We start from the raw sequence: 10,380 nt of genomic DNA on the forward strand, positions 1-10,380 counted from the left end.
ATGTTTCCTATAAACAGGTGGTTAAACCTGGAGTCTTATTAGATTCAGGTTCGTTTTGGCAAGAATTCTTTGAAGGGAGTTCAGAGCGCATTCCTATTCCTCACATCAGAAAAAATATGATGTCGTATGCTTATGCCTTTAGGGATTTTAAGTTGACTGGTGGTTCTAGATATTGTTGGCCTGATCTATCCACAATAAAGATCCCCAGGAACCTTTCACCTAATGGGTTTTGCAGCCATTGATGTGTGTGGCCTAGATCCATTAATTCAATAAAGATTTGAAAATGATGATTTTCTAATTCTGTCATTCTTTCTGCTTTTATTTGCAGTGATCCTTCTACAAAGAAAGAATTTCCCATATGAGTTACTTGGTTACCCTGAAATACAGTTGACACAGAAAAGGCAGCGTTAAGATCCTTTCCTTTTATTAACAGCCTGTCAGGAGTTGGTTCCCCAGCCACCTCCAAAACTCGTCATTGCTTTGTTTTTTAACTATCATTATGTGAGATATTGGATTTTCAGATATTTGATGTATTTCAGTCTACTATGATTATCTTCTCTGGTGTTCAAAGTCACCCAACTATGGCCAGGGACAGCCCCTTCAAGTTAGTTTCCGTATCCTTTGCCCTTAGCCCAGGAGTCTTTGATAGTGGCTTCAATTTCAGGCTTAACATGTTCCAGCCTCTTCTTGAACAATTTCTGTCCCAGATCTCGAATTGGCTGTTTCTCCAAGGAGCCTTGATCTCGTTTAGTAATAAATCACATGTAGTGCTGGAGTTGTTTATTATCATTGAGTTGTCATTGCTTCTCCGTCTGATGAGTAACACTGAGGAATTGAATATGTCTTCATTAATGAGTGAAACTGTAAAAATCTCTTAAATTAAATGACTCAAAGAGTTTTTAACAAATACTTTTTTTTAATTAGGTGAAAAAATAATAATTGAGGAAAGTGAGTATTAATAAAAAAAATGTTAGTAGAAAATCAACTTGGATAGATAAACGTTTTATAAAAATGGCAAAACAAATATTGAATTAAATATATCTTTTGCTGAGTGTTGTATTTCTTTTCATGTTATTTTATTCTTTCTAATAATGGCAGTTTATTCCATATATAACAAAATATTGTTTAATTATATTATGATAATTATAATATAATTATAATTAATTATAATATAATTTATTTAAAAATCTATAATATAATTTAACTATATTACAGTTATAATTAATTATAATATAATTAATTAATTATAATAATATAATTAAATAACTAATTTGTATTATTATATGATAATATAATATAACATTAATTGTGTAATAATTTAATAATATTATTATTTATTAATAAAGGCCCAATAAGGACAGGTAAATGAATTAATGACACTCATATATCAGGTTAGAGTTCTTTGTTAAGTCCTGTGTTCTGATTTGGGGCTCCGAAAATATGCTTACCTCTAGTGGAGAATGGTACATCAAATGGCCACAGCTGGCTTGTTCCAGTTCCTGCTCGCCCACTTACCTTCTGATCGGCATTTGTCTTCCCCTGTGGACCGCTTTACAGGGAAGGGAGTGGCCTGACCAACAGACATGAACATTTTGGTTTGCTGGGCACTTGTATTTCTCATGGCAAAATACACATAGGCATTTTGATGTATACATCCATTTTCCGTGATTTTGGCCAGTGTGACTCAATCCCCTGCATCTGATTGACTAGATGAACCGGAAAAACTGAATTGCTGGACATTCTCAGATTGAACTCTGGGCTTAAACCCCACCAAGACTGACCCTCAGGAGGGACCCTGCCTGCAAAGCCAGCTACCTCTCTTCTTGAGGTAGTATGTTTATTTTTGTCCCCTTGGGAGGGGAACCCCTCGCCATCTAGAACACTGAATGGAGGATTAGCTATACTTTCTGTTTCTAATCATGTTCACCTTTCTTTCTCTCATTCTTTCTTTCGTTCTTTCTCTTTTCTGAACTGTATGTCTATGGCCGTGCAATCTTCAACCTCATTCCTCCATGTTTCTGCCTCAGAGTCTCTGCCCTGCTGTTTCTCCAGCCTGGAGGCATCTACCATCTCAACACACACATGGAACACAATCAGCTCCTGTTCATTCTTCAGATCTCAGCTCAATTCCCACCTTCTCAGGGAAACCTCTCAGCCCTCAGACTACGAGATGTCCTTTTGTTATGAGCTCTCACCGCATGCTGTACCTTTCCTTCCTAGCACCTGTCCCAGTTTGTAATTAAACATTTATTTGTGAGATAATTAGATCAGGGTTGACGGATAGGGACCGCCTCTGTTGTGCTCACCTTTGCGTCTTCTGCACCTATCACAGGACCCAGCACAACAGTAGGTGCCAAGTACCAACATCAGTAACTAAATGAATGACTGACACGTCCCCGAGAGAGGACAGTGAATTCAGCACACTAGGAAACCAACTCCCTTGGGCCCACTCATCGATAAACTGTGCCTCATGCAGACTCCTCCTTTCTCGACCTGCAGCTCAGCACCCCTCAAATCAGGGCCAAGGCCAGAAGTTTCTCAGCATCCTCAGATTCACCGGTCAGTTTATCCATGGGGCATAATCCTTCATCTTGGCTTAGTCTTGTGCCGGAGTCTGGTACTGAGTGCGTTTTTGGGGTACCCTACCACATGCTGTCTTCTACTCCCACCATATCGGCCCCTGGTTCCTGACCAACTTTCCTCCTAAAACCTCAATTTTCTTCTGTGACAGGTATGCTGCCCCAAATGCCAGTCCACTTGATGCTCTGCTCAGCATCCGCTGTTCTGGCCCGCTAGGGGCCTGGCCTGCTATTGTGTGACTGCGTTTTCAGTCTGTCACCTCTTTGCTGTGTAATCTTGAACATGCCACATCAGTTCTCTGAGCCTTTGTTTCTTTAATTAAAATATAGGGCTTAGAGCATGCTCTTCTAGCTGCCAAGGGTGCTTGAGGGATAAATTAGATAACACAGATGGTAGCACTTCACTGAAAGTAAGAAAAGAAAACCTGACCAGTCTGGATTTGGGGAAAGTGTCCCTAAAGAGGTGACATTTGAGGTGAGATCTGAAGGACAAATAGGAGCTACTTAAAAAGGTATAAGGTGATTATGATGACAACTTAATTCAACAGGTATTTTATGGAGCAATTGCTATGTTTACAGAGTTGGGTTATTTGTTTGGAGAATGCAAAAGGGCATAATATGCTCCTGGCTTCATGTTGCTCACAGCTGAGTTATGGAGACCACATACACACATAGACTAGTGGTTCTGAACCACAGGTGATTTTGCCCCCCAAGGGAGGGAAGTCTGGAGACGTTTTTGGCTGTCACAACTGGGAGAGAGGGGTATGCCATTGGCGTCTAGTGCGTAGAGGTCAACCGTGTTGCTGAACATCTTATACTGCACAGGATGGTCACCATGACAGACGTTAATAGCCTTGAGGTTGAGAAACTCTGACACAGCCAAAGCAATTAGCCAAAAGCACAAAACTGAACATCATTAAGTACCAAGATGAGGGCTACAAACATTTCCACTCCTTAGAATCTGACTCATTTTTCAAGATTCATCTCACATCTTACCTCACCCTTGAGGCCATCCCCAGTTGCCCCAGTCAGCTTCAGAGCATGGACCACAAAGACAGGCACACCTGGGTCTACATCCCGGCCGAACAACCGATTGGCTGGGTGACTTTGGGTGAGTGGTCTTGGCTCTCTCAGCTTCTGCTTTCTCATATGTAAAACAGGGATAATAGCATCCCTACCACCCACTATTGAGGTGGTGATTGTACACGTAGATCACAGCGCCTGGCTTCTAGTGTACATCCAAGAATAGCGGACAATTCTCTCCTTTGGAGTCTGTACCCCCATAGAGGTTTTGTTTAGATGCTACCCAGGTAACTTGGCTAATTTTGCCCAGTACTAGGTATATCTATTTTTACTATGTACCAGGTATTACGTAAAGTGCTTAACATATTTCAATTCATTCACTTCTCATAACAGCTGTTATGGACTGAACACGTCCTCCCACAATTCATATGCTGCAGCTCTAACTCCCAACGTGATGTCTTTAGAAGGGGGGCCTTTGGGAGGTAATTAGGTTTTGGTGAGGTCATAAGGGTGGAGCCCCCGTGATGGAATTGGTGTCTTATAAGAAGAGGAAGGGTCACCAGAACTCCCTGTCTCTCCACCAACTCAGAATACAGTGAGAAGGTGGCCATCTGCAACATCACCAGGTACAGAACCTGCCAGTACCTTGATCTTGGACTTTCAGCTTCCAGAACTGTGCTAAATAAATGTGTGCTGTTTGAGCCGCCCAGTCTGTGGCATTTTGTTATAGTAGCCTGAACGAACTAAGAGAACAGCCTTATTAAATGGGGACGACTTTTACATCCTTTTAACAAATATGGAAACTGAGAGAGATTGTGTCTTCTACCCACAGATGCACCACTAGTAAGCAGAGGAGTCAGGATCTGAACCTGGCCTCTGTGGTTCCACAGCCCGTGCTTTGACCTCCCTCAACTGCCCTGTCTCTGAGTCACTGTTCGTTATTTAATGTCTAGCTATAGGGATGCAGGATTAGTATGCATTGATTCATCTTTTCACCTTTCAGTCACCTCTTTGAGTACTTCCTGTTTATCAGGTACTTAAGGACCGGGGATAGACAATCAAATAAACCTCTTCAAGTTCTCCTCCCCATCTAGTCAGGGAGACATGCAGAGAAGTCAGTGATTACCGGAATGGGTGATAAATTCAAAGATATGCTAGCTCTGGGCGCTGTGGGGAAACAGAGGAGGGAGATTTAGGTCCAAGTGGAAAGGGAGGGGCTGGGAGACGAAACCCACCTTTGAATCCCAGCTCCACCACTTAGCGTTTTCACCTTGAGTAAAACCACTTAACCCCTCGAGGCCTTGTTTTCCTCATTTGTGAAAAGGGGATAGCACTTACTGGCAACTTTTTGTCAAGATTAAATCAAACCATATACGTGGAGGGGATTCCCTAAAATGCGAGTGAGGGCCCTGTGGTCTCGCATAGCTGGGAAGGCTTCATGGCGGAGGTGATGTGTGTGCTTGTAAGTTTAGAGAGGCGGAGGAAACTTTCCAAGCTGTGATTATAGCTCCCGGGTAGCGAGTTGCGGTTCATCAGGGTTTAATCGCTACGGAGTAATCCTGAGCTGAATTTGTCTCCTACGAATGGACATTGTCTGATGTCGGTTGAGCTGGTGGGCCAGCCTCTACTGCGCAGTGCATCCGAATGTTGCCCCAGGCCCACACCTCCCTCTGCCCTGCAGCAGTGGGGAGCCAGGAGGACTTCCTAGATGCCTGGATGACAAGGAGGAAGAAGGGAGGAAATTGTGGGCTATGCAAAAAATAAAAATAAGAAAGGTCTCTGCATTTAACCTGCACCAGCAGGCCTGGCAGCCTGCACCCCACCCCTCCACACGCCCGCTCCTCAGACTACACATTGCCCTCTTGTGAATAGGCCTTCTGAGTGGAGCCCCTTCAAGGGGGCCATGGATGCTCAGCTTATCCAGGTTCCCTCCAGAGGGCGTGGAGTTGGCTGACTGGCCACAGTGGAATTTTGCCGGGCTCGTACTTCAGGAGGGGGCCTGGGCTTCAGCGCAGGTAGGCTGCACCCAGATCTGGCACAGGCACTGACTAGCTGGTGACTTGGGGAAATTGCTAAACATCTCTGAAGTTTATTTCCTTATCTTCGAGCTGAGGACAGTGTTACCTCTCTGGAAGGTTTGCTTTAAGGCTGGAGGGAATACCAAGCCTGATACACAGCTGTTATTCCATAAAAGGGTAGTTACTAGTGCTAAGGATCTGAGGATGCTCCTGGCTCCTGAGCAAGGAGTGGGCTATTTGATATTACCCTAAGCTGCTGGACTGTTAAAAAAAATCACAATGTCAGCCTACCTTTTCTCTCAACAGCAATGTTATTTTAAAAAAAATACTGAAAGATAAACACAACGGAAAAGTACACAATCCTAAGTACACACCTCATTAAACTTCTGCAAAATGGACACACCCATGTAAGCAATATTCAGCTCAAGAAATGAACACAGTGAGCCCCCCAGAAGCCCATCCCGCACCCCCTTCCATTCAGGCCCCACCACCAGCACATTATTCTGGTTTCTGTCACCATAAACTAGTTTTGCCTGTTTTTGAACTTTCTGTACATGGGATTGTATAGTATCTGCTCTTTTGTATCTGGCCTCTTTCACTCCACCTTGCAGCTGTGAAACTGGTCTATATTGTTTCCTGTAGCTGTAGTTCATTCATTCTCTTTGCTACATAGTATTCCATTGTGTGAATATACTGCAACGGATTTATTCGTTTTAATTGCAAACTCTTTTTAATGTGGGATATCCGGAGACTTTTCTTAATGGGCTATGTAGCCTTTATGTACTTGTACACACAAAAAAGTTAACTTCTTCCGCTGGGACTTTGCTAATCTTGTCAAGAAATCAGTTAAAGCACAGGGGGCGCTGGTGAGCCCGTTCTCTCACAGCCCTGCCAGAGAGAGAATTCCAAGCCTCTCTGGGGGAAGAAAGACAGCTCTACACGAACTAATCAAGTTCATAGGGGACAGACCTGATGGGCATTTTAGTGTCCTTTGAAAAACCTCTTCCTCCATTTCCACCTACAGATTGTTTGTTTCTGCCTGTCTTCCGTACCAGGGAGAAGGAAACTTCCAACGTTACAAACTTTTTAATCTTCGAACCTGCCCCCCCTCTTGGTGGGATGATGGCTATACTGAAAATGTTTGCTCATTTGCATAAGTTCACGGGAGTGACATTGCTCTGATATTGGGGATCCTTGCTTCTCTCTGTATTTTGTTTGTTTCTTTCACTGAAACCCCGGGAAGATATCAGGTCAGAGGTCGGCCAGCCCAGCTATGGGTTATTTGAGCTGAGCAGCTGGAATTACTTTTCAGATATTTTGGCAAGAAGGAAATCCCAAATGTGCTTTGCCCCAAGCACTCTTACACTTCTTTTTTTTTAAATGTCTGTAGTTTAGAAAGAAATTTAATCGCTAAGCCCTTAATTACTTTAAACTTTACTCATTCACAGTGTTTGTAAAAAGCTATTTTGTTCCAAGAAACTTGTAAGAAAATAAAAATCCTACTCACTCTACTTCCCCTTGCCAGAAATAGGAAAAGGACTGCCAAGAATAAACGAAGCTTTACAACCACTTTGTAAAACTGTTTGGCGTTATTTCTGAAAATTGAACATTTGTATAACCTATGACCCAGCAACTTCATTCCTGGGTATGCACCCAACAGAAATCCACGCAGAGACATACACTAAAAAACGTGTACCAGAATATTAATACCAGCACAATTTCTAACTTCAAATTGTGAGCAAGCCCAAATATCCATGAACAGTAGGATGAATGAATAAATGGTGGTATAGCAATAAGATGGAATATTACACAGCAATCAAATGAATGAACTAGGTACAGCTATGCATAACGCTCTGGACGAATCTCCAAAGCGTAATATTGAATAAAGGGAGTCATACTGAAAAGAATACACATTATAACATTCCATTTATATAAATATTTTAAAAACTAGCAAAACTAACCTTTGTTGTTAGAGGTGAGAATAACGGTTAACGTTGGGAGTGGGGAGGAAATATCGGTATAGAGGGTTTGAGGAGGGCTTCTGGGGTGCTGGTAATATTACATTTACTGACCTGGGAGGTGGTTACACAGAGATGAGCACCTTGTAATAATTCACTATCCCCTTTTGATTAGTGAACTCTTTGATAACAAATTTTTAGAACACATATATACATTCTAAACCTTATGAGTTTTAATATTTTCGGAGAGCAATCTAAATCTGAGAAAATGTATTCCTTTCCCCTAAATCTCATCCTCATTACTTCATCTAGTTAGAAGGTAGCCTCCATTATAAAGTACACATCATGTCTTTGAATCATTTGGAATACCCAGAATTGACATCAGTATAACATTTTAGGTTAGAACAAAAATAATTAATCAATTGGTCTCCTGATTATAGAGTAAAGATTCTTATAGCTCTCTCTCTCTCTTTTTTTTTTTTTTTTGCTGAGGAAGATTCACCCTGAGCTAACATGTATGCCAGTCTTCCTCTATTTTATATGTGGGACACATCCGCAGCATGGCTAGTGAGTGGAGTAGGTCTGTGCCCCCAGGATCCAAACTGGTGAATGCAGACCACCATAAGTGGAGCACACGGAACTTTAACCACTTGGCTGTGGTGCTGGGTCTCTTATAGCTTTCTTTATAGATAAACTGCAGTGTTCTTATAGTTCATTAAAAATAGCCACTTCTCTATTGGTTAGAAAGAAGAAATAGAAAGAATTCACCTGGGGCCCACCCTGTGGCCGAGTGGGTAAGTTTGCAGGCTCCGCTTTGGCAGCCCGGGGTTTCGCTGGCGCGGACATCGCACCACTCATCAGGCCATGCTGAGGCGGCAACCCACATAGCACAACCAGATGCACTCACAACTAGAATGTACAACTGTGTACTGGGGGGCTTTGAGGAGAAGAAGAAAAAAAAAAGATTGGCAACAGTTGTTAGCTCAGGTGCCAATCTTTAAAAAAAAAAAGAATTCACCTTTAGACAGTTCAACTCTTTCCTAGTGCAATTTGATTTTCTGAATCTTGACATGCTCTTGGCATGGGATTGGAACTCAAATATATGTGCATAACATTTCCAAGTCTTCAAGTGATGAAATGTTTTCTGTGTATTTCAATTTCCTTACTGATGGGTGACATGCTCCTTCTAAAAGTAACTATTTATCGAGTTCCTGAAAGATTAAAACCAACTACCCAAGTTTTCCTTTCCAAGGCCCTGTATCTTTGGCATCTCATGAATGTTGATGAGGTTGGCGTAGTGTCCAGTATGGGCATATTGGATGGTTAGGTCTCCACACGGTACACGTAGTAATCAGTGCTTCCATTGTTCCCAGAGAAAAAAGGTGCTTACTGAGTTTCAGAGCCAGTTTTCAAGGAGTGTTCTGCTTAACCACAAAACCTATGCACAGGTATTATAAAGACTATGCTATGGTTAGAGGAAGCCACAGAGAAGAAAAATAAAGTCAGCCTTCTGCCTTCTAGGTCAAGACCTGGACTGGTCTGTAGTTACACCATAGACCACTTGTTTGTGTGTACACTCAAAAAAATCTACTGGATCAGTGACTTCCAGTTTGTCTTTTCCCCTATGGCATAGGCCCTTCCAGAATGGTCCAGCACAGCACCTGACAGATCTTAACTGTTCATGGAATGAATAGATAGAGGTTTATGAAAACTGGATGGGCCCTTGGACACCTACTAACACAATCCTCTCAGTTTTCAGATAAGGAGTCTGCAGGCCAGAGCAGCCAACAGAATCCAGCCATAAAGGTGGAGAGAAGCTATAGGTACCCCCTCATCTTGTCTGCTTCTCTCTCTGACGCCCTGGCTGGTAGGATAGGGCTGCTGTCCCCTGCTCTACTTAGCAGAACTTTGGGTAGGGAGGCTGATCCAAGAATCAGAGGCCACAGCAGATGGCTTCTCAGTTCTTGTCACTCCACTGCCCATTTGTACGTGGCATAGCTGCGTTTACAAACCCGTTCCCTCATCCATCCATCCCCAGGGCTCTACCCTGAGCCTCTATTTCCAAAGCTTGGTTTTCAAGTTGCCATCTCAGATGTTGCCAATGAAAGTCCTACACTCTTACCTCTACTGAGAGTTCCGACTAAATGCCGTGATTTCCACTTGATTGGTTGCCTGTCTCCATTCTAGTGAGCATTTTCCCTTTCGGCATTGGACCAATCCTAAGACGCTTCAGTTGCTACTCTGAACTGTCCTACTATCTCTCTTTACAACATAAAATAAAAATGTGGCCTCGTTTCTATTTCTGTAATGTAGGCAACAAGAGACAGGTCACACGCTGGACACTCAGTCCAAGCAGAGTCCTTTGGAAGTTGAAAATGACTGAAAACAGAAGTTGTCCACAGAAGGAAGACATCCTGAGAAGTTGAATGGCCAAATAATTGCAAATGAAACTGGTGCTTCTCCCTTTGGAGACCCTTGCATAACATGGCAATGCCTCCACTGGGACAAGCTCCTGCTTTTAATCCAGGTGCTCAGTGAGCCCTGGTCCATGAACCTTGCAGGAGCCTGCCCACGTAATTTACACAGATGCCTTTTTGACACCTTGCACATCCTCTGACTTTCATAAATGCAGGTCTCTTTTTGAAAAGGACCCAGAACTTGTTTAGCAACTCTAGGTGACTTCAAAGAGTGTTTGAAACTAAAATTTATGGCTCCTAAAACAAGAGGAAATTTCATTAGTCTAAATGGAAATGGGAACTTAGGACTACACTAAATATGTATATAAAATGGTATTAACTCAAT

General features: G+C 42.6%; 1 long non-coding RNA gene across 1 annotated transcript; it reads right to left on the reverse strand.

Annotated features, from left to right (window-relative positions):
• Nucleotides 1-481: 481 nt before the first annotated feature.
• LOC124226109 (uncharacterized) lies at nucleotides 482-9,752 on the reverse strand. Its single transcript, XR_006885200.1, has 3 exons — nucleotides 9,701-9,752; nucleotides 1,449-1,570; nucleotides 482-825 (listed from the first exon to the last, which is right to left on the reverse strand). It is a non-coding gene; the product is annotated as an uncharacterized LOC124226109 (long non-coding RNA).
• Nucleotides 9,753-10,380: the final 628 nt, after the last annotated feature.

Source organism: Equus quagga, chromosome 15 (assembly GCF_021613505.1).
Source record: "Equus quagga isolate Etosha38 chromosome 15, UCLA_HA_Equagga_1.0, whole genome shotgun sequence".
NCBI classification, from domain to species: domain Eukaryota; kingdom Metazoa; phylum Chordata; class Mammalia; order Perissodactyla; family Equidae; genus Equus; species Equus quagga.